Below are 786 nucleotides of genomic sequence, written 5' to 3'. Positions count from 1 at the left end.
CCCTTCCCTCCTCCCTCCGCTCTCTCCTCCTCGTCCTGGATCCCCTCGCTGCCTCTCGCCTGTAGCAGCGACGTCGTCATGCCCTCTCTCCCGAGCTCGCATCGGATGTCGCATGGCGTCTCGCCATGCTCAGCTGGGCTGTCGGCTTGCGCCGTAGAGCAGAAGCGAGCACTAGCTCACATAGACAGACATGGGGGTGGAGGTCCAGAAGAGCTGAGAGGTAGAGAGCATGACGCGCTTCTATCAGGTACAATCATTGTTGACCGCAACATTGACCGACAAGCTGAGAAAGCTTCAGCCCCCTGCTCGACGCTCGTCTCACAGCCAGCTCTTGCCCCTAGCAGCACGAACAAGCTCTGTCCCTTCCCCGCCATCCCCGCCTCCCCTCCAGCTGCACCACGACCCTCCCCATCACTCGGCATCGCGTCGCTCGAGCACGGACCTGAGCCGTCGGCGCGCCTCAGAAGCACGGGTGTCGGGGATGTTGGGAGGCAGGGCGGCGCCTCGGAGCCGTCGGATGCGTCGGATGTTGTACGAGTTGTCGCTAGCAAGGCTGCTCAGAGCCTCCATCGCGCTATCCTCCAACCACCCGCTGCCCTCATGCCTTTGCATCGCCCTCGCTACCGCCTCGATCGCTCCCGCCTCTCGAGCCCGCGCCTGGCTGTCTGCCATGCCCTCCGTCATGCTGCGCAAGGCCTTGCATGCATCACACTGTAGCCATCGTTCGTCCACATGTGTGGACATGGCGCTGACGACGGCCTCGATCGCTCCTGCCTCCCGTGCCCG

The sequence above is a fragment of the Guillardia theta genome (genome assembly GCF_000315625.1).
Source record: "Guillardia theta CCMP2712 unplaced genomic scaffold GUITHscaffold_448, whole genome shotgun sequence".
In the NCBI taxonomy this organism is placed as follows: Eukaryota; class Cryptophyceae; order Pyrenomonadales; family Geminigeraceae; genus Guillardia; species Guillardia theta.
This window is presented reverse-complemented; position numbering follows the sequence as displayed.